The sequence below is a fragment of the Balaenoptera physalus genome (genome assembly GCF_965194825.1).
Source record: "Balaenoptera physalus genome assembly, chromosome: 20".
NCBI classification, from domain to species: Eukaryota; Metazoa; Chordata; class Mammalia; order Artiodactyla; family Balaenopteridae; genus Balaenoptera; species Balaenoptera physalus.
The window spans coordinates 38,854,139-38,877,376 of NC_138901.1; the positions used below are offsets into that span (position 1 = coordinate 38,854,139).

At 41.4% G+C, this 23,238-nt stretch overlaps 1 protein-coding gene across 1 annotated transcript in view; it reads left to right on the forward strand.

Annotated features, from left to right (window-relative positions):
- LOC309650157 (olfactory receptor 4D1-like) overlaps nt 1–23,238 on the forward strand; it is an 86,534-nt gene that overhangs the window by 10,384 nt on the left and 52,912 nt on the right. The gene's annotated exons all lie outside the window — the stretch shown is intronic.

Here is a 23,238-nt window from a genome sequence, read left to right on the forward strand (position 1 = left end):
AGAATTTTTATTCTGTTGAATTTATATATTTATTTAATGTGTCAACATTATCATAGATTTAAAAAAATGTTTTATTATCTAGTAGAGATAGTTAGCTGCCATTATCCTTTTTCGGAATATTTTTAGGTGTTTTGCTTGTTTAAATTTTTCTTTTCTTTTTCTTTTTTTTAAATTTAATTTTTATTTTATATTGGGGTATAGTTGATTTACAATGTTGTGTTAGTTTCAGGTGTACAGCAAAGTGGTTCAGTTATACATATACATATATCCATCCTTTTTCAGAATCTTTTCCCATATAGGTTATTACAGAATATTGAGTAGAGTTCCCTGTGCTGTACAGTAGGTCCTTGTTGATTATCTATTTTATATATAGTAGTGTGTATATGTTAATCCCAAACTACTAATTTATCCCTCTCCTCCACCTTTCCCCTTTGGTAACCATAAGTTTGTTTTCTATGTCTGTGAGTCTGTTTCTGTTTTGTAAATAAGTTCATTTGTATCATTTTTTTAGATTCTGCATATAAGTGATATTATATGATATTTGTCTTTGTCTGACTTACTTCACTTAGTATGATAATCTCTAAGGCAACTTTAAAAGAATGTCCATTAATTGATGTATAGATGAAGGAAAGTGGTATATTCATACCATGGAATTTTTTGGGCCGTGAAGAGGAATGGAGTGTGGATTCATGTATATAACGTGGATGAACCTTGAAAATGTTATGCTGAGCAAAAGAAGTTGGACACAAAAGACCACATAAAACCTGTGAGATAACAGAAGTTTATTGTTTTAGGCCACTAAATTTGGGGGTAATTTGTTACATAGCAATAGATAATGAATTCAGTGGGTTTGTAAGGATTAGTGTGAATAAGGGAATATATGTGAGATGTTTAACATATAGAAGGCCACCATGGACTTCCCTGGTGGCGCGGTGGTTAAGAATCCACCTGCCAATGTAGGGAACACGGGTTCAATCCCTGGTCCGGGAAGATCCCACATGCCGTGGAGCAACTAAGCCCGTGCGTCACAGCTACTGAAGCCCAGCTGCCCTAGAGCCCATGCACTGTAAGTACTGAAGCCTGCATGCTCTAGGGCCCACGTGCTGCAACTACTGAGCCTGCGTGCTGCAACTACTGAAGCCCACGCACCTAGAGCTCGTGCTCTGCAACAAGAGAAGCCACTGCAATGAGAAGCCTGCACACCCCAAGAATAGCCCCCGATCGCCACAACTAGAGAAAAGCCTGTGCGCAGCAACAAAGACCCAACGCAGCCAAAAAAAAAGAAAGAAAGAAAGAAAGAAAAAGGCCACCATGATGAATGGTGGCTGGTACGAGTGGGAAAAATGCCATCCAGTTCCAGAGGTTGTCTCTTGTGGGCAACCAGGGATGAGGAGAAGGGTGGGCCCAGGGGCAGGGCCTCAGCACTGGCCCCAGCTGGGCAGAGCCTCCTCAGGTCACTCTCTGCCTGCCCTGGAGGAAAAGGACATGGATACACATACACTCCTTCACCCCTTAATCTATATCTACCTCCCTTAGGGTGCTATCACTTCGTCTGTTGAATAGAGTTCTATAAATACTAGTTATACACTCTATAACTAGCATATAACTAATAATTACCTATATAACTGATATATACCAGCTATGTAAATAATCTTTAGTATTCATGTGCCTGAGGGCAAAGCCTTGCCTCATTGACTTCTGCACGTCCAACACAGTGCTCTGCACACAGCAGACACTCAGTGCAGATCTGTGAAAAGAACACATGAACAATAACGTGGGGAATAGCTGTTGAACTAAAAAAGAATGACCCACATACATTGACCTAGCTCACTTCTAGGATCCATTAGAAAGGGGTGTGAGGAAGGAAGCCATATGTCCAAGGATGGGTATTGCAGCCTTGCTTGAAACGGTCAGGAAGGAAAACTTGGAAACAACCTGACTGTCCATCCTTAGGAGAGTGGGTGAGTAAATTGTGTCCCATCCGTACTCTGCAATGTCATGCAGCTCTTCAGAAAGAATGAGTTGAGGGTCTACCCATTGACCTGAAAAGTTAAGATGATGTTAGTTGAGATAAGCAAGTGGAATTATCCTCTGTTGTCAAGGGATGACCAAAGCACCCTCTAAATAGGATGTGTGTGTTTGGACACGGCTGTGTGAGTATGGAGACGTGGGTAGAGAGTCACATCCAAGCAGCTAATATTGAGGGGGTGGGGAAGAGTTTAATCACATTCCTTTTTGGGGGGGTATTATACATACAGTTGTCTCATTGGAAGCAATAAACATAAGTTATTTTTGTGATTTTTGAAAAGTTTAGTGAAATTCTAAAGGAAACCAATGGCAAGATCTTGGACCTAACTGTTGCCACTCTCATGTGCCTGGAGGTGGATCCCAGATGTTCTATTAATGAGTCAGGTGAGAGGAAGATGGATCCACTTCACCCTCAATTTTAAGGTGCACCCCCCTCTTGCCTTCCTGACTGAACCAGGCGAGAGTTGCCCCTCTTCTACAGGGAACCTCCTCTTAGCCTCAAAACAAACTCTCGGGGTTTCCCTGGTGGCGCAGTGGTTGAGAATCTGCCTGCCGATGCAGGGGACACGGATTCGAGCCCTGGTCTGGGAAGATCCCACATGCCGCGGAGCAACTGGGCCCGTGAGCCACAACTACTGAGCATGCGCGTCTGGAGCCTGTGCTCTGCAACGAGAGAGGCCGCGACAATGAGAGGCCCGCGCACCGCAATGAAGAGTGGCCCCCGCTTGCCGCAACTAGACAAAGCCCTCGCACAGAAATGAAGACCCAACACAGCCAAAAAAATAAATAAATAAAAAATAAATAAGTAAATAAATAAATAAATAAACCAAACTCTCTAGGTTCTTCATGACCTTTTTTTTTTTTTAAAGATTCCATATATATGTATTAGCATATGGTATTTGTTTTTCTCTTTCTGACTTACTTCACTCTGTATGACAGACTCTAGGTCCATCCACCTCACTGCAAATAACTCAATTTCGTTTCTTTTTATGGCTGAGTAATATTCCATTGTATATATGTGCCACATCTTCTTTATCCATTCGTCTGTTGATGGACACTTAGATAGCTAGCTAGTGGGAAGCAGCCTCATAGCACAGGGAGATCAGCTCGGTAGTTTGTGACCACCTAGAGGGGTGGGATAGGGAGGGTGGGAGGGAGGGAGACGCAAGAGGGAAGAGATATGGGAACATATGTATATGTACAACTGATTCACTTTGTTATAAAGCAGAAAGTTACACACCATTGTAAAGCAATTATACTCCAATAAAGATGAAAAAATAATAATAATAAAAAAACCCAAAAAACAAAAAACAAAAACTCTCCCTGTCCGGGCAGGACTGGGGATGAGGGAAGGGATTGCCTCCCCACAGCCCTGCATCTGGCCTGGGAGTGAACTCTTCCCTGTTCTCTAGGGAGAGAGCGCCTTCCCAGCCAGAGAAAAAAATATCTGTGGCTACAGCCCCTTCTTTGAGGGAAGGAAGTATGGTCAGGTTAGGAAGTGTTTCTCTAACCTGACTGTGTGCACAATCCTTTTAAAGGGAAAAACATTCCCAGGGTCTCTCGGTGTTGATAAATTAATTTCATTATAATATTACTTAAGTGTGTAGAAGCATAAAACTAGGTATACATGTATGCTTATAGCTCTTACGTGACTATGAAACCAGAAACAAATTTACAAGTTAAATACAAGCAAAATTACAAACTTTCTAAAATTCAAATGAATGACACTAATGCTATTTTTTCTTTCTATATCTAAGTCACACTTCCCGCTGGGAACGAGTGCCCACCAGACACAGCACAGGTTCACCTGGCATGCTGCCCTGGGTGTGCCAGGCAGATCACTCACTTCTCCTCCTTGATTTAAACCTCTATAAATCTTCCCTTCTAACAATGTATCTTGGGGTCATTTGACTTTCACGTGGTATGAGTGCATCATTTAGGTATTAGGTCTAACTCTCATTGGCGCTGAATAATTAAAGTAGCCGAAGCTACCGGAAAATACAAAAGAGGACACTGAAATTGGGAGGCAGCTGTTAGTTTTAAAGCGGCCATTCATTAAAAAAAAAAAAAGTTATCATTTTGACAATATGAATAGCCCTTGAGGGCATTGTGCTAAGTGAAATGTCAGACAGAGAAAACCAAATACTTTATGAGCTCACTTAGGTGTGGAATCTAAAAACACTGAACTCATGGAAACAGTGAGTGGGATGAAGGTGGCCAGGGGTTTGGGGGGGTGGGGGAAATGGGGAGATGTTGGTCAGAGGGTACAAACTTCCAATTATAAGATGAGTAAGTTCTGGGGGTCTAAGGTACAGCTTAGTGACTACAGTTGACAACACTGTATTGCATACTTGAAAGTTGCTATGACGGTAAAGCTTTAATGTTCTCACCATAACAACAACAACAAACTTGTAACTATGAGAGGTGGAGGATGTGGTAACTAACCTTACTGTGGTAAACGTTTCACAATATATACTGGTGTCAAATCATCACATTGTGCACCTTAAACTCACACAATGTTATGTGTTAATTATATCTCAGTAAAGCTGGGGAAAAAGTGAACAATGAAAACACAAAGTGAAAAATTATTCTAGTGAGTTCTTGTACCCCCATAAACACTCGAGTTAAAAATGCACTGGCGTAGGGGATGAGGGGCAGACTCAGAGGCTCGGGACCTCATCTTCAGATCTGCCCCTCAGCAGTTGTGTGTACTTGGGCAGACAACCTTGCTAAGCCTCAGTTTCCTCATCTGAAAAATAGAAATAGTAATACATACTCTTCACTGTTCCTATGAGGATTAAAATAAATGAAAGAGTGCATATGAAAGTGCTTGACAACTTATCAAGATCAATAGAAATAGCTTACAAATATTATTCTTAGGGGCAGGGCTCAATGTGCTTTGAAGTCACCTTGTGACTTCGCCAAGTCCCTTGTGACAGCCTCAGTTTTTCCATCTGTAAAGTGGGGATAAAAACTATTGCCTAATGGAGTAAGGGATGATGTGGGCAAAAGCACTTCATCTAATAATTCAGCAGATGTTTGGTGAGAACCTGCTTTGTGCCAGGCACATAGTTTTCTATCTGTTTCCCTCTGGTTTTCATTGTATATCTAGAAACTGTAGTTTTGGACTGAACACTCTCTTTGGTCCTGCTACACTAGCTCAGCCTTTGGTTTTCTATCTGCAGTTACAACTCAATCAATCAGTCAATCAGTCAATCAATACTTATTGATCATCAATCAAATGCCCTATGCTATGAAGGCTACAAAGATGGGGAAATCAAATCAACATTTACTAAGCACCTACTTCTTCCTTTTATCATCTCTGAGCATTGGCGGACCTGGTTTTTAAAAGAAGGGTTGTAAAGTAGCTGGCACAGTACCTGGCACGTTCCGGTAATATTTAGTTTCTTTCCAGAAAAGTCCCAATTCCCTTCTAATTTCGAATTGTCCTTGGTGCTTGTGATGCGAGTGTTCTGGAAAGGAAGGGACACACGGTTACCCTCTGCACTCGCTCTGTGCCCAGCTCGGTTTGCGCACAAACCGGTTGAACGCACACGGAGAACGTGCGGTTGAACGCACACGGAGAAGCAACACCACCTTCTGGCCTAAGGCGGTAATGCTGCACTAGGGCGGGTGAGGGAGAGCTAGTTCGATGTGCAAGAAACCTTTGGAGAGAGGCTCAACAAGAGGCTCCGTGCACGCGTGTGTGTGTGTGTGTGTGCATTCCAACTGTGGTAGATACCACTCTGCTTTTCCAACTCTGCCATCCGTCACATCAGAACATTAGCCAAAGTATGATTGAGGCATCCTGGCTTCTGGAATGAGAGAGTTGCTTTGAGGAATCACCTCCTCCCCATCACAGGTGGGTGAATCAGGATCAGAGAGGTGATGGCTGGCTCACGGTCACCTTGAAAGATAGTGGCAGTACCCAGACTGGAACTAGCACTCCTAACTCTTCATTCAGGACTTTCCCCAGGACCCCAGCCAGAGAACACTTTCCTCCTGAAGTCTGGAGGATTTGGGTTTTAAAAGCCATAATTTCTTTGAAGTACATGTGCAACTTGGGAAAAAACATTTGGTTGCTCACGGTTGCAGGCAGGGAGGAGTTAAGAGAAATAGCATTTATTGAACGTGCCAGCACTTTATATGTGTTATCTTAGACTTTACCATCTGTACAATGGGGATAAAAACCTATTTGAAAGGGTTTTAATACATAAAGTAATAGCAGTGTAGTAATATATGTAAAATGTTTATGTATATGTAAAGTTGCTGGAACATGATAAACACTCCTTAAGTTTTAGGTTTCTTATCAGTTAGATTTTCTGAGATGCAGTGAAGTTACTTAGACACAGTCTGATCATCTGAGATCTTGTTTTTATTAGGCAGGTCTGGAGGAGTGTTCTGTTTAGGACTAGTTATCCCCCCACTACTGAAGCATGACCTTCCTGAGTATTCCACTCAATGCCCTGTAGATTGAGTTTTTACAGTCTGGCTGAAGACAGCAGCCCCCATTTCTGGCTCTGGGTGAGTGTGGGGCACTGTTCTCTCATCCTTTCAAATGGGTCTTTCCCTGGCCTCAGGTAGTTTACTGACACGCATGTGCTAAGTACCCTGCTGAATACTCAAGGCGGGGACTTGCAGGTCTCCAGGGTTCTCTCTGGGAGCAGCTCTCTCCTCTCCAGCACTCTGTCCTGAGAACACCACCCACCTTGGTCTCCCCAGGCTCTCAGCTATGTCTTCTCAGCTCAGACTCCATCTGGGTCCCCTCATCTGCACTGAAGCCTGGACAGTAAGCTGGGGTGATCTTAGGGCTCACATCATTTGTTTTCCTGTCTTTTGGGGATCGCCATCCTTCAGTACCCACCCAATGTCCAGAGTCTTGCTTGAGTATTTTGGTTTTTTCAGGCAGGAAGATAAATCTGATCCCTGTTACTTCATCTTGGGCAGGAGCATAAGTCTATCAATTAGATTTTACTGCATAACAAACCACACAAGACATAGTGGCTTAAAACAAGCATTTATTTGCTCATGATTTGGCAGCTTGGCAGTTTGGGCTGCGCAGTTCTGCTGTCTTGGCTGGGCTGACCCATGGGCCTGCAGTCAGCTGTGAGTCAGCCAGGTGACTCTGTTTCCTGGGCATTTGCTGGCTGTTGACTGGAGTGATGGGGTCAACTGGGCCACGTGTCTCATCATCCAGCAGGCTAGCCTGGCCTTCTTCACACGGTCTCTCGGTTCTAAGAGCATGAGAAAGCAAGTCTCCATGATTCAAGTCTATTCTAGCATCACTTTTGCTATTGTCCCTTTGGCCAAAGCAAGTCACGAACTCAGATTCATGGGCTTAAGAAATAGACTCCACCTCTTGTTGAGAGGAGCTACGAGGTCACATTGCAAGGGCATAAATACAGGAGGGCAAGAATGTGTATGATTTTTTAGGATTAGTCTATCAATAGCCATTATTACTTCCCTTTACTCCTCACAGCAAGCCAGGAGGTAGATCGTACCATTGACGTTTTACAGATGAGAAGAAAACTGAGGCTCAGAGACATTGAGAGAGTTGCATATGCTCTCACAGCTGGCAAAAGGCAGAGCCAGGACTTGAACCAGAGTCTGCTTGACTCTGAGCTCTTCCTGTAGTCACTGCCTCATGTGCTTGGTGTGGCGTATGTGCACGCGTGTGTGATTCCGATTAGGTACATCTGTGTTCACCACCGTCAGTTGTTCATCCCCCCACCCTGGTCCCTGCTGCCCTGTGGAGCTGCCCATGCTCTGGATCTTTCCTGATACTCCCACCCTCCCTCCCCAAACAGAAGGCCCTGGCCTGGGACCCTCCTCTCAGGCCCTCTGGGCTGATGGATGCTTGGAAGGGACAGCTGTGTGTCGGTGTCTGTGTGCAGGAGCTCGCAGGTGCTGTTGACCTCTCTTCCCACCCAGCTTGCTTCTCAGTTGGTTGGCCCTTCCTCTCTGTGCTGCTTCACAAGCCTCCTTACCTCCATGGTCTCCTTTGTCCCCATCTTTCCCTCAGGCCAAAGACAGATGGGCCCATGTCTGATCCCACCACTCTACTGTCATCAGACCTTCAGTGTCTTCTGATTTTTTTTCCTAGATGAAAGCTATATTTATTTTCCTGGCATCCAAGCCCTCCATGATCTCATCCTAACCTATTTTCCCAGCCTGTTTCTCACTGCTCGTGTTCACTGCCTCCATAATTTAGCCAAGGACACCGTGGCTTTGCCCCCTCTGGGTCTGGCCCCTGGATTGTCCTCCATTTCTGCATGGCCAACGCCTACTCCCTTGTAACACCTCCTTGCTCTAGTTTATGTGTCGTGTCTGATCATTCCATTCAGGCTGTAACTTCCTGAGGGAACAGACCTTGTCTCATTTGTGTTTGACTGGTCGCAGAGCTTTCTGTGGTGCCTGGTACCCAACTGGTGTTCAGTGAAGTGCCCCAGAGAAAGACAATCTGAGAGACACACTGCCTTACTCTCCACCCCTGGGAGGCCCCGCTGTCAAGTTCTGTGAGACTGACCTGTGTCCTCACAGTAAATTTCCCTTCTCTGCCCAAAATAGTTTAGATGAGCTCCTGTTACTGGAAATCAAGAGAATCTTGGTCAGGAGAGGAAGAATGTGTGGTGTTTTAGCTTTCCTGGATAATATTTATTGGAATCTTGGAAGCCTTAAACACAAAGGTGATCTTTAGTGGTGGAAACCTCAGGGAGTAGAGGCAGTTAAGAAGAGAAGATATTGTATTTGGGCATCAGAAGGGTGTGCTTTGCTGCTCCTCAGATCCCAGCCCTCAGGGGACAGCTCCTCTGACTGTATGTGTAGCTGGTTCAGGGACAGGAGCGGGGAGGTGTCTCCGAGGGGTAGTTGTGGCAGAGGCCTCAGGAGACCGCCAGTCGGCTCCCCGTTTGGTAGATTCCTGGCTCTTCCTTGAATTACACTCTGAGGGACATTGCTTCTGTGACCACTTGTCTACAGCCTTGGTTTCCAGTTTGGACCTAAGCTCTGCCTTATTGTGACAAAAGCAGTTAGTGCTGCAGGAGAAAGCCCAGGCCCTGGGAGGGGATTGGGAGAATTCTCTGTCTTTGTGTGGTGCTTTCAGCCCAGAGACAGGCACAGAGAGCCTTTCCCAGGAACCCCTGCAATTCCAGCCCAAGACTGAGACCCTGACAAAGCAAGTGGAGCTCCAGTGGCTGAATAAAATCTTGTGGACTCTAGAGCAAGGTCAAGTGCCCCTCATGACCTTGGGGGAGGGGAAGAGAGTACAAAAAAGGCTGTGTGAATGCACCAGTGGGGTGGCAGAGAAGTGGGCAGGCTAGGGGGGCAGTGCCTCTGGCTGGGATACCCACAGTGCTGGCCATCAGACACTTCTGTTCTCCCCTAAGGTACACTTTGAGGTAGGTAGACCATGAGACTTGCTGTGGCTAATGAAATGTGAGTGAAAGTGACATATGTTCCTTCCAGGTGGAAGCTTTTTTTAAAAAATCACATTGAGTATTTATTTATTTATTTTGGGCTGCATTGGGTCTTCGTTGCTGTGCATGGGCTTTCTCTAGTTGCAGCGAGTGGGGACTACTCTTCGTTGCGGTGCGTGGGCTTCTCATTGCGGTGGCTTCTCTTGTTGCAGAGCACGGGCTCTAGATGCGCAGGCTTCAGTAGTTGTGGCTCGCAGACTCCAGAGCGCAGGCTCAGTAGTTGCGGAGCACGGGCTTAGTTGCTCCGCGGCCTGTGGGATCTTCCCAGACCAGAGCTCTAACCAGTGTCCCCTGCATTGGCAGGTGGATTGTTAACCACTGCACCACCAGGGAAGTCCCAAGGTGGAAGCGTTAAAAGCCAGTGCTTGAGTTGCCACATCCCCTTGCCCATGGGCTGTGGTCAAGATGGATAAGTCTCATTAGCCTGGATTCCTGAGTAATGATGATGAGCAGATCTGCCCACCCTCCCATGCTGACCATGAGATTTGGGGTTTATTAATTACAGCAGCATAACCTAAACTGTCCTGAAGGTACAACAGAGGAGCGAGAATTTTAGATGTTTAAAGAAGGTGGAGAGACAGCTTCAGTTTGTTTCCTGGCATGTGTGTCAGCCTCAGAGAAGGCCTGCAGGGTAGGGGTCTAAGAAGACAGAGACCACTTTTAGGGGCTCTGCCTCTCTCCAGCTGACCCTGGTTCCCTGGATTTTGGGGATGGTGACACACTGACTATTCCTCCAGAATGCAAACCTGCTCTGTCTCCACAGACCTGGATTAGAATCTTGGCTCAGGTACTCACTAGCTTTGGCCTTTGGCAACTCACTTTACCTCTTGTGAATTTCTGTTTCTTTATTTGTAAAATGGAGTGAAGAGTACCTACCTTGAGGATTAGAGGTAACACACATAAAGCACACCTCTTGTCATGTAGTAGACAGTCATTTAATGGCTGCTGATTTTTTTTTCTTTTCCTCTATCTTCTATCCCTGGAGGTGGTGGATGGGTAGGGGAGAGGACGGGCCACAACCATTTCAGACTACCCTCCGTATCCACCTCAAAATTCTACTTCGCTTTGCTCAGCTGCCTCTGCTAGTGATGTTGGCCAAATGCAATCATGAAATATGGACCATCTCAAACAGATGTTGTATTGTAATAAAGATCCCTAGATCTGCCTGAGTGTGTGTGCGTGTGCACGCATGCATACACATGCGTGCACAGGAAGGAGAGATCAGAGGAAGTGATAACCTGAAATCAGCAAAAAACAATTGTTTCTGGAAAAACTTGTACCAACTGCTGGGGAGCCTGAAGGCAAAGGTAGGCACAGGCCAATTCAGAGAGCAACAGGCCTAAATCAGGTGATAGTAATGACAGTGATGGTGGTGGTGGTGGTGATGATAGTGATGAGGATGGTGGTGATGATGGTGATGATAGTGATGAGGATGGTGGTGGTGGTGATGGTAGTGATGAGGATGGTGGTGGTGGTGGTGATGGTAGTGATGGGGATGGTGGTGATGATGGTGATGATAGTGATGAGGATGGTGGTGGTGGTGGTGGTGATGGTAGTGATGAGGATGGTGGTGGTGGTGCTGGTGATGATAGTGATGAGGATGGTGGTGGTGGTGGTGATGGTAGTGATGAGGATGGTGGTGGTGGTGATGGTAGTGATGAGGATGGTGGTGGTGGTGGTGATGGTAGTGATGGGGATGGTGGTGGTGGTGGTGATGATAGTGCTGAGGATGGTGGTGGTGGTGGTGATGGTAGTGATGGGGATGGTGGTGGTGGTGGTGGTGATGGTAGTGATGCGGATGGGGATGATGATGGTGGGGAGGATGACAACAGCTACATTTGTTGAGCACCAGCAGATGGATGTAATGGTTCAGAACAGGGCTCTGATGTTAGGAAACCCTGAGTTTGAATCCTGTTCTACTTATACCTGAGTTGAGGGGCATATTGGTTAACCTCTCTGCTATCCTTTCGTAAAAGTGGAAACAGTGGTCTCTACCTTTTAGGGTTGATGTGAGGATGGAAAGAGATAATATGTGAATTCTTAGCACAGTGTAGTTCATATTAAGTACTCAATACTTGGTGACTATTGTTAGTATTATTACTCTCTTGGGCCAGGTATTGTGTTAAGCACTTTACATACATTTTCTCCTTTGACCCTTCCCAAAAGGATGTCATGATAGTATTATTATCCTCATTTTGCAGGTGAGGAAAGAGAGGCACAGAGAGCCCAAATAGCTGGTGCAAAGTCACTTAGCTTGTAAATAAAAGCATAATTTAAACCTTGGTTGAACTTACTCTGAGCCTTGGCCTTATGTCTAGAGGCTGTGATGGTTTTTATTACATCAAAAGATTTAAAATATAAACATCCACTGGTTGGAAATTGGTTAAACAAGTTACAGGACATCCTCTCAATATATGTAGCCATAAGCAAAGTATTTAGGAAGATTTTCAGATATATAATTAAGGGAACAGGGCACAGTAAAGAACAATGTATAGCACATTACCATTTCTGTAACAGGAGGAAATTATTATATGAATGTATGCATTTACTTATATATGCACAGGATATGCAAGAAACCAATGACATTAGGTTCCTATTAGGAAGGGAACTGAGTGACTGGAGGACATGGATGAGGAAGACTTGACTGTATATACCTTTTTATACTCTTTGCATTTTTCCATGTGGTTCAGAGCTGGTCTATAAATTAACATGTAAATAATCAACATGGCTTCACTGACTTAATTTCCTAGCATGCTCTTCCACTCTCAGTGCCACAGCTACACAGGGCTCTTGTTGTTCCTCAAATACTTACTATATGATATCTTGCTCAGGAGGGTTTTCTAAGCCTGACTTGGAAGAAGAGCATGAATTTGACCTGCTTGGAAGAAGAGCATGAATTTGACCTGCTAAGAATATGAATTTGACCCATTGCCAGCCTTGACTGGTCTCCTTGGAGGAACTTGCAGGGTGAGGGTTGGGAGCTGTGGCTGCATGTTACTGTCCGTGGTTCTGAATATCATCATTGCTCTTTAGGATATGACTGATTCTTGTAACCCAGGGACACTAATGACTCCTGTGGAACATCTCTCAGAGATCTGGAAATAGGTAAGGAATAAGAAGGTGGAGGAAAATAGAAGAAGTCAAGGGAGAGAGCAAGATCGAGTGAGAGAGAAAATATAGAGGCTGTTAGAAAGGCACAGTCCCAAGAGTGCCAAAGAGTTTTGGTTTTGAAATATTTGTTTCCACTGTGAAAGAAATCACCTTAGACTTGCACAATGTCCAAAATACTGAAAAGCTGAAGAATATGGAGAAATTCGTACACCAGCTTAAGCAAATGTGAGTGAGTATGGATAAGACTGGGAGAGCAATATCAAGATGGTTCAAGTGAAATTATATCAGTTATTATACTAAAGAGCCCATAGTTTTTATTTTCTTATCACATACTCATTATAAAATCAAACCATATGAAAAGTTACATATTCATTGCATATTATTATGTATTTTGTGTATTTATAATATGAAATATTACATATGTTTAATACATACTATATAATATATTAAAATTTATAATGTATAATATATTATACCTAAAATATATTATAAATGATATGTAATTAAGATATGTAATATGTAATATTCCTTATTATATATTCATTATAAAGTTAAGCCATATAGAAAAAATTTAAAGATGAAAGCAACAAACCATCCAGTTATATCACTCAGAAATACCATATTTCATCAAATCCACGTTTTGATTCTGACAAATCATTTTTTGTATCATATAAAAATGCTGCCAATTAAACCATGACAGAATGCTTTTTATCACTTAGAATTTTTATTGAAAAACTCTTTTAGACTTATTTAAACATATGTTTTATATTGTTTTTTTTGTTTTGTTTTGTTTTTTTGGCTGCACTGGGCCTTCGTTGCTGCGCGCGGGCTTTCTCTAGTTGCGGCAAGCGGGGGCTACTCTTCCTTGCGGTGCGCAGGCTTCTCGTTGCAGTGGCTTCTCTTGTTGTGGAACATGGGCTCTAGGCACATGGGCTTCAGTAGTTGCAGCACACAGGCCCTAGAGCACGCGGGCTTCAGTATTTGCGGCGCGCGGGGTCTAGGGGGTGTGGGCTCAGTAGTTGTGGTGCACGGGCTTAGTTGCTCCGAGGCATGTGGGATCTTCCCGGACCAGGGATTGAACCCGTGTCCCCTGCATTGGCAGGTGGATTCTTAACCACTGCGCCACCAGGGAAGTCCCTTATATTATTCTTATGCAAACATGAAAATGAAAATATATGTGAAATAAATTGAGCAATAAATTGAGCAATATATTCCTAAACCATCTTCATCTTTTCCCCCCCTTTGGCCACACCGTGTGGCATGCGGGATCTTAGTTCCCAGACCAGGGATTGAACCCAAGCCCCTGCAGTGAAAACACAGAGTCTTAATCCCTGGACCACCAGGGAAGTCCCCATCTTCACATTTAGAGTTCAACTTTTCTGAATCACTTTTTGACTCCAAGTCGTGTGTGTATGTGTGTGTGTGTGTGTGGGGGGGTTATCCTTTGTGCTTAAAGAATGTGGGGGATGCAGCATTTCTTAAAAGACTGCTCAAAAGTCTCTGGACTTTTCTTCCAAAGCACTGATACACAGTTATGCATTTTGATGCTGGCACTTTCTTCATCTTACCAGAAGGTGTCACCAATGTCAACTATTGTACTTCACTTCTGGCATCTGTCCAGCAGCCATTGCATGAACTTACTAGATTTCAAAGTTGCTTATATGCGAAAAAATAAATCTGCATTTTAGAATGGATGAAACAGAAACTCTAATAAACATGACTTCAAATATCTTTCTGTGCTTATATACAAAAAGAAGAATGAGTGGAGAAGTGAGAGAAAAGTTTAGATAAGGTTAGACAGAAATGATACTGTAAAATTGGTCCCTACTCTACATTTTATCACTATTTAAGCTTAATTTTAATAAAATTCAACACAAGAAATTGAAGTAGATCTGAAGAAAATGCTGTACTTTAAATATTTTTCCCTCACAGGAGATGTTAATTACTAAAAGATTACCCCCCCAGGATAAAGAAAAATGATTATGAAAACCATAAAACCATAAGGAGGTTAGAGTCATTGATTTTCGAACCTCATGGTTCAGTTTTAGACAGTATTGATTGATTCCCTGCTCTAAAAGCTGAGGTGGTTAGCACACTATACTTCCTCCTCCCGCTATCAACCTCCTAATTTGTTACTTCTGTTGCTTTCCCTTTCACTGGGGTTTATATTATTTATATTGCATTCAGTAATCATAAGTTCCACGTTATATAATTAAATGTATCTAAAGCTGATTGCTTTAATAATTATGAAATAAAAGAAATAATAATAGGGTTGGTCTTTTTTATACTGCCTTCTCCATCCTTAAATTCTTTTGATTTTATAATTGTTTTTCAAAGTAATATGTGCACATAATTAAAAAGTCAAATTTTACCACTTGGCTCTAAATGAAACAGCATTTCTCTGCTTCAAGTCTTCACCCACCCAAATCTCACTGCTCCAAATCCCTACCTCCTACAGCAATCTCCTTTGCTATCACATTCACACTGCAAAGCATTGACTTCCTGCTGTTGAGGCAGTTGAGGCTCTGGATAATTTACTTGACCCTCATCCTAACACATATGCGTACACTCAACTTCTTCTCATACTCCAAATATATATAATTATCATTCATTTTCCATTGAATCAATATCCACATTGCATATATGACAGGTGGATTGGATCTTTTTTTTTTTTTTTTTGGCCACGCGACTTGTGGGATCTTAGTTCCCCGACCAGGGATTGAACCCAGACCCTTGGCAGTGAAATCATGGAGTCCTATCCACTGGACCACCAGGGAATTCCCATGGACCTTTTTTTTTTTTAATTTATTGATTTATTGATTTATGGCTGCGTTAGGTCTCCGTTGCTGCATGTGGGCTTTCTCTAGCTGTGGAGAGAGGGGACTGCTTTTCGTTGTGGTTAGAGGGCTTCTCACATTGCGGTGGCTTCTCTTGTTGCAGAGCATGGGCTCTAGGCGCGTGGGCTTCAGTAGTTGCGGCACACGGGCTCAGTAGTTGTGGCTCGTGGGCTCTAGAGCGCAGGCTCAGTAGTTGTGGCACACGGGCTTAGTTGCTCCGCGGCATGTCGGATCTTCCTGGACCAGGGCTTGAACCCATGTCCCCTGCACTGGCAGGCAGACTCTTAACCACTGCGCCACCAGGGAAGTCCCCCAAGGATCATTTTTTGACACTCCTCTGTATGACAACTTTATTTACAGTAAAAATCATGAAACAAAATAAATAATAATAAGGGTTTGAAAAGAAACACAGAGTAAAAATTTTCTTTTATTGAACTTCGTATTTATGTATAATGCCAGTAAAAAAAATTTAAGTACAAAAAAGAAAAAATAATCACTTTAATCTTTTTTTAAAATAAATTTATTTATTTTATTTTTGGTTGCGTTGGGTCTTCCCTGCGCGTGGGCTTTTCTCTAGTTGTGGCGAGCGGGGGGCTACTCTTCGTTGCGGTGCGCGGGCTTCTCATTGTGGTGGCTTCTCTTGTTGCGGAGCACGGGCTGTAGGCACGCGGGCTTCAATAGTTGTTGCACATGGGCTCAGTAGTTGTGGCTCGTGGTCTCTAGAGTGCAGGCTCAGTAGTTGTGGTGCATGGGCTTAGTTGCTCCGCAGCATGTGGGATCTTCCTGGGCCAGGGATCAAACCCATGTCCCCTGCATTGGCAGGAAGATTCTTAACCACTGTGCCACCAGGGAAGCCCCATCACTTGAATCTTGTGTTGTTTCTGGTATAGGTGCTATGGATACACCAACTTGTACTTCTTAAGATTTTTAAAATTAACTTTATGCAATGTTGAAGGCTTACATATTTCAAAATAGACCCATACATTGCTCTTTTACATTTTCCTTATTAAACTCCACTGGATTAACATTGTTACATGTTAGTATGCATACCACACTTCAAGTATCTTTATGAAATTCAAAATAATTACAAACTGAATCAGTTGCTGGTTTCACAACAATACTACAAATGACTGCAAGTTCTTCCAAGTTCCTGCAGGACAAAAAAACACAACTATTTATCTAAGAGTTTTTATGTCTACCTAATAGAATTTTTCTTGAAATACAGTTGACATATTATGTTAGTTTCAAGTGTACTACATCATGATTTGACATTTGCATACATTATGAAATGATCACCATGGTAAGTCTAGTAACCATCTGTCCCCATAAAAAGTTATTACAATTTTATTGACCATATTCCTTATGCTGTATATTACATCTCTCTACTTATTTATTATATAACTGGAAATCTGTACCTTTTAATCCCCTACATCTATTTTACCCCCATGCCCCTCCTTTTTGGCAACCACCCATTTGTTCCCTGTATCTCTGAATCTGTTTTTGTTCTGTTTTGTTTGTTTGTTTTGTTTTTCAGAATCCACATGTAAGTGAGATCATTTGGTATTTGTCTGTCTGACATCTCACTTAGCATAATACCCTCTAGATCCATCCATGTTGTCACAAATGGCAAATTTTCATTTTTTGGTGGCTGAGTAATATTCCATTGTGTATATATACCACATCTTCTTTATCCATTCACCTATATATGGACACTTAGGTTGCTTCCATGTCTTGGCTATTGTAAATAATGCTGCAATGAATACTGGAGTGAATATACCTTTTCTAATTGCTATTTTTGTTTTATTTGACTAAATACCCAGAAGTAAAAGTGTTGGATCATATGGCAATTCTATTTTTAATTTTTTGAGGAAACTCTGTACTGTTTTCCAGAGTGGCTGCATCAATTTACATTCCCACCAACGGTGCACGAGGCACAAGTGTTCCCTTTTCTCTACATCCTCCTCAACACTTGGTTTTTATGTTCTTTTGGTAATAACCATTCTGACAGGTGTGAGGTGGTGTCTCATTGTGGTTTTGATTTGCATTTACTTGATGGTTAGTGATGTTTAGTATCTTTTCATGTGTCTGTTGACCATATGTATATCTTTCATGGAATAGTGTCTATTAAGGTTCTCTGTCCATTTTTAATCAGATTGTTCGGGTTTTTTTTTTTTTGGTGTTGAGTTGTATGAATTCTTTGTATATTTTGGCTCCTTATCGGATATATTGTTTGAAAATATCTTTCCCATTCAGTAGGCTGCCTTTTCATTTTGTTGATAGTTTCCTTCACTGTACAAAAGGCTTTTAGTTTGAAGTTGTTGTCCCATTTATTTTTTATTTTTTATTTATTTTTGGCTGCATTGGGTCTTTGTTGCTGCGTGCGGGCTTTCTCTAGTTGTGGTGAGTGGGGGCTACTTTTCATTGTGCCGTGCGGGTTTCTCATTGCGGTGGCTTCTCTTGTTGTGGAACACGGGCTCTAGGCACTCGGACTTCAGTAGTTGTGGCACATGGGCTCAGTAGTTGTGGCTCGCGGGCTTTAGAGCTCAGGCTCAGTAGTTGCAGCACATGGGCTTAATTGCTCTGTGGTATGTGGGATCTTCCCAGACCAGGGGTCGAACTCGTGTCCCCTGCATTGGCAGGTGGATCCTTAACCACTGCACCACCAGGGAAGTCCCTCATTTATTTTTGCTTTTGTTTCCCTTGCCTGAAGAGACAGATTCAAAAAATATTGCTAAGACCAATGTCAAAAAGGATACTGCCTATGTTTTCTTCTAGGAGTTTTATGGTTTTAGCTCTTAAATTTAATTATTTAATCCATTTTGAGTTTGTTTTTGTGTATGATGTGAGAAAGTAGTACAGTTCGATTCCTTTGCATGTAGCTGTCCAGTTTTCCCAACCCCTTTTATTGAAGAGGCTGTATTTTCCCCAAGGTATATTCTTGCCTCCTTTGAACATATAAGTGTGGGTTTAATTCTAGGCTCTCTATTCTGTTCCATTGATCTGTCTGCTTTTGTGCCAGTACCATGCTGATTACTGTAGCTCTGTAGTATAGTTTGAAATCAGGGAGCATGGTGCCTCCAGCTTTATTCTTTCTCAAGATCGTTTTGGCTATTTGGGGTCTTCTGTGTTTCCATACAAATTTTAGACTTCTGTTCTAGTTCTGTGAAAAATGCCATTGGTATTTTGATGGGGACTGCATTGAATCTGTGGACTGCCTTGGATAATATGGTCATTTTAATGATATTAGTTTTTCCAATCCATGAGTATGTTATATCTTCCAATTTGTGTTGTGTTCAATTTCTTTCATCAATGTTCATAGTTTTCTGAGTACAAGTCTTTTATCTCTTTGGTTAGATTCATTCCTGGGTATTTTATTCTTTTTGATGCAATTGAAATTGGATTGTTTTCCTAATTTCTCTTTCTGATAGGTTGTTGTTAGTGTATAGAAATGCAACAGATTTCTGTATATTAATTTTGCACCCCACAACTTTACAGAATTCATTTATTAGTTCTAATAGTTTTTTGGTGGCATCTTTAGGATTTTCTAGATACAGTATCATGTCATCTACAAACAGTGACAATTTTACTTCTCCCTTTACAATTTAAGTTCATATTATTTCTCTTTCTTATCTGATTACTGTGGCTAGATCGTCCAATACTATATCTAATAAAATTATGAGAGTGGGTATCCTGGTCTTTTCCTGATCTCAGAGGACGCTTCCTGCTTTTCATCACTGGGTATGATGTTGACCATAGGTTTGTCATAAATGGCCTTTATTATGTTGAGGTTTGTTCCCTCTATACCCACTTTGTTGAAAGTTTTTATCATAAGTGGATGATGAGTTTTGTCAAAAGCTTTTTCTGCATCTATTAAGATGATCATATGATTTTTATTCTTCAGTTTGTTAATGTTGTGTATCGCATTGATCAGTTTGCAGATATTGAACCATCCTTGTATCCCTGGGATAAATCCCACTTGATCATGGTGTATGATCCTTGTTGAATTCAGTTTGCTAATATTTTATTGAGGATTTTTGCATCCATGTTCATCAGTGATATTGGCCTGTAATTTTCTTTTCTTGTGGTATCTTTGACTGCTTTTGGTATCAGGGTGATGCTGCCTTTGTAGAATGACTTTGGAATTATTCCTTCCTCTTCAGTTTTTTGGGAATAGTTTGAGAAAGGTAGGTGTTAACTCTTCTTTAAATGTTTGGTAGAATTCACCAGTGAAGCCATCTGGTCCTGGACTTTTGCTTTTAGGAAGTTTTTCTTTATTAGGGGGGTAGATTTTTTTATAATACTGATTCAATTTTGCTACTGGTAATTGGCCTGTTCATATTTTCTATTTCTTCCTGATTCAGACTTGGGAGATTGTATGTTTCTAGGAATTTATCCATTTCTTTTAGATTGACAAATTTATTGGTGCATAATTGTTTATAGTAATCTTTTATGATCCTTTGTATTTCTTTTTTTATTGAAGTATAGTAAATTTACAATGTTGTGTTAGTTTCAAGTGTACAGCAAAGTGATTCAGTTACATATATATATATATTCTTTTTCAGATTATTTTCCATTATAGGTTATTAAAAGATACTGAGTATAGTTCCCTGTGCTATACAGTAGGTCCTTGTTGGTTATCTATTTTATATATAGTAGTATGTATATGTTAATCCCAAAGATCCTTTGTACTTCTGTGGTGTTGATTGAAACTTCTCTTTCATTTCTGATTTTATTTGTCTGGACCCTCTCTCTTTTTTTCTTGATGAGTCTGGCTTAAGGTTTATCAATTTTGTTTACCTTTTTAAAGAACCAGCTCTTAGTTTCATTGATCGTTTCTTTTTTTTTTTTAAAGCCTTATTCTTTTAAATTTTATTTATTTATTTATTTATGGCTGTGTTGGGTCTTCATTTCTGTGCAAGGACTTTCTCCAGTTGTGGCAAGTGGGGGCCACTCTTCATCGCAGTGCGTGGGCCTCTCACTATCGTGGCCTCTCTTGCCACGGAGCACAGGCTCCAGACGCGCAGGCTCAGTAATTGTGGCTCACCGGCCCAGCTGCTCTGCAGCATGTGGGATCTTCCCAGACCAGGGCTCGAACCCGTGTCCCCTGCATTGGCAGGCGGACTCCCAACCACTGCGCCACCAAGGAAGCCCCTTTTCTATTTTTTAAGTCTCTATTCCATTTATTTCTGCTCTGATCTTTATTATTTCTTTCCTTCTTCTAACTTTGGGTTTTGTTTTTTCACCTTCTTGTGGTTTCTTTAGATCCAAGTTTAGATTGCTTATTTGAGATTTTTCTTGTTTCCTGAGGTAGGCTTGTATTACTATAGACTTCCCTTTTAGAACTGCTTTTGCTGCATCCCATAGATTTTGGTTTGCTGTGTTTTTGTTTTTATTTGTATCCAAGTATTTTAAATTTTCCTCTTTGATTTCTTCAGTGACCCATTGGTTGTTTAGTAGCATATTGTTTAGCCTTCATGTGTTTGTGTTTTTTGCAGATTTTTCTTGTAGTTAATTTCTAGTCTCATACCATCGTGTTTGGAAAATATGCTTGATATGACTTCAGTTTTCTTTAATTTAATGAGACTTGTTTTGTGTCCTATCATGTGATTTATCCTGAGATGGTTCCATGTGGACTTTAAAAGAATGGGTGTTCTTCTGCTTTTCGATGGAATGTTATACATATATCTATGAAGTCATTTGGTTTAATGTGCCATCTGTCCATTGATGTAAGTGGGGTGTTAAAGTACCTTACTATTATTGTGTTACTGTCGATTTTTCCCTTTATATTTGTTAATATTTGCTTTATGTATTTAGGTACTCCTATGTTGCATGCATATATACTTACAATTGTTATATCTTCTTGTTGGGTTGATCCCTTGATCATTATGTAATGTCATTCTTTTTTTTTTTTTTTAAATTAATAGCTACTTTATTTATTTATTTATTTATTTTTGGCTGTGTTGGGTCTTGGTTTCGTGCGAGGGCTTTCTCGAGTTGCAGCAAGCGGGGGCCACTCTTCACTGCGGTGCGGGGCCCGCTCTTCATCGCGGTGCGCGGGCCTTTCACCATTGCGGCCCCTCCCGTTGCGGGGCACAGGCTCCAGATGCTCAGGCTCAGTAGTTGTGCCTCACGGGCCTAGTTGCTCCGAGGCATGTGGGATCTTCCCAGACCAGGGCTCGAACCCGTGTCCCCTGCATTAGCAGGCAGATTCTCAACCACTGCGCCACCAGGGAAGCCCTGTAATGTCCTTCTTTGTCTCTTATTACAGTCTTTGTTTTAAAGTCTATTTTGTCTGATATAAGTATGGCTACCCCAACTTTCTTTTTGTTTCCATTTGCATGGAATTCCTTTTTCCATTCCCTCACTTTCAGTTGTGTGTGTCTTTAGATCTGAAGTGAGTCTCTTGTAAGTAGCATATATATATGTGTATATATATATACACATATATATATTTTTTAATCCATATGTATATGTCTTTTGATTGGACCATTTGGTCCATTTGCATTTAAAGTAATTATTGATGGGTATGTACTTATTGCCATTTTGCTAATGTTTTAGAGTTGTTTTGTAGTTCTTTTTTGTTCCTTTTTTCTTCTTTTGCTCTCTTCCCTTGTGATTTGATGACTATCTTTAGTGTTATGTTTGGATTCCTTTCTCTTTTTGTTTGTGTGTATCTATTATAGGTTTTTGATTTGTGGGATATATATATATATATATATATATATATATATATATATAAATATATAAATGGGATTATTTTAAGTTGGTGATCTCTTAAGTTTGAATGCATTTTTATTCCTCCTTCATGTTTAATGTTTTTGAAAGATTTCACATCTTTTTGTTTTGCATTTCCCCTAACTACTCTTGTGGATATAGATGATTTTGCTACTCCAGCCTTATTCTTTTCAAAATTGTTTTGGCTGTTTCAGTTCTTTTGTCTTTCCCATACATTTTAGAATCATCTTGTCAATATCTACCAAAAAAACCTGCTGGGATTTTGATTGTGTTTGCATTGAATCTATACACCATTTGGGTAGAATTGACATCTTAACAATATGAGTCTTCTAGTCCTTGAACACAGTATGTCTCTCCATTTATTTAGGTTTTCTTTCATTTCTTTGATCTTTTGTAATTTTCAGCATACAAAGCCTGTACACATTTTGTAAGATTTATACATAAGCTCTTCATTTTTAGAGCTATTTAAAATGTTCTTCTTTACATTTTGGCATTCAATTATTTATTGCTAGTATCTGCCATCTTGCTAAACTCACTTATTAATTTTTGGAGTATTTTTGTAGATTCCTTCCAAATTTCTATATAGAAAATCATGTTTTCTGAGAATAAGGATAACCTGTATACCTTTTTTAAAAAATTAATTAATTAATTAATTAATTATTTTGGCTGCATTGGGTCTTCATTGCTGTGTGTGGGCTTTCTCTAGTTGCGGCGAGTGGGGGCTACTCTTCCTTGGGGTGTGCGGGCTTCTCATTGTAGTGGCTTCTCTTGTTGTGGAGCACAGGCTCTAGGAATGCAGGCTTCAGTAGTTGTGGCACATAGGCTCAGTAGCTGTGGTGCATGGGCCCAGTTGCTCCGCAGCATGTGGGATCTTCCCGGATCAGGGATCAAACCCATGTCCCCTGCATTGGCAGGCAGACTCTTAACCACTGCAACACGATGGAAGTCCCAACCTGTATACTTTTAATTTCTTTTTATTGCTTTAATTTACTGGCTGGGATTTCCAGTATGATGTTGAATAGAAGCAGTGAGAGTAGGCATCCTTGCTTTTA